A 1320-nucleotide genomic window follows, 5' to 3' on the forward strand; every position below is an offset into this window, starting at 1 on the left:
CTCATCAGTAAACACACGTTTGTTCTGTCCCTAATCATGCCAGACCTCTAGCGCCCTCTTGGAGTTAACAGCCAGAGGCAGTGAGTTCCAAATCAGGGAGTTCTTCAAAATAAAGCATAAATTAGCCACTAGGTGTCACTGCTGGACCAATGAACAAGAAGAAGAATTGTATAATTTAGTAGTCATTTACACTCCCATCAAATCCTATCTCGTTGATTGAACAAAGTAACATGTAAAGGGTACATTAATTTAACAGGATTTCATGATTCTACTAAATGAATATAGTTGCATAAAAGTAGCATAGAGTAAATTAACTGTACAAAAGTTGTTCTGTTCTCATCAATCTTCCAACAGAAGAACCTTTTTCTGGACTGGCCTCTCAATAACTAAGGGCTTAGAAGAAGAATTTTGACTTTCACCCTCCAACTTGAACTTTGACTCGACGGACCGATCCATTGCTGCTTTGAACAGTTTCCACCACTCGTCCTAGTTGCCATTGATTTCTTGGAGGGTCGTCGTCTTTGATAATGACAATGTCATCTTTCTTGAGGTCTCATCATAATGCCAATGATTAGGATCACTGTTATCTCTAATCAGTTGAACACGATTGGCAACGAATATGTGGAACCTGCGAGCATCATTATTGATGGAGTACAACTCGTGAGTCAGTCCAGAAATATTCTTGATCAATCTTCAGGTAAAGTTGACTTCTTAGCATAACACTGACCTTTGTAGAAACCACTGCTGCTGCAAGTTCTAATCGTGGAATACTTACAGTATGATCTTTGTGGGAGCAACCCTTGCCTTGTGCAGTGGACTTTACTCTCATCACTTATGTATCTCAGGTAAGAACATGCACCATATCGTACAGAATTGGCATCTGAAAAATGGTGCAGCTCTACTCTGACAATGTTGTGGAAGTCAGGGGGGTGATAACATCTAGGAATTGAGATCTCTTTCAGTTTCAGTAGATCATTTATCCATTTTCCCACCGTGGCTTTATATCTTCGGGGAGAGGATCGTCCCATCCTATGATGCCTCTGTGACAAAGCTCTGAATAATAAGTTTTCCACTAAGGCTGAATGGAGCAATGAATATACACTCACCGGCCACTTTATTAGGTACACCTGTCCAACTGCTCGTTAACACTTAATTTCTAAGCATCCAATCACATGGCGGCAACTCAGTGCATTTAGGCATGTAGACATGGTCAAGACAATCTCCTGCAGTTCAAAGCGAGCATCAGTATGGGGAAGAAAGGTGATTTGAGTGACTTTGAACGTGGCATGATTGTTGGTGCCAGAAGGGCTGTTCTGAGTA

The sequence above is a fragment of the Cyprinodon variegatus genome, unplaced genomic scaffold, assembly GCF_000732505.1.
Source record: "Cyprinodon variegatus isolate N-32 unplaced genomic scaffold, C_variegatus-1.0 Scaffold1565, whole genome shotgun sequence".
Lineage (NCBI taxonomy): Eukaryota > Metazoa > Chordata > Actinopteri > Cyprinodontiformes > Cyprinodontidae > Cyprinodon > Cyprinodon variegatus.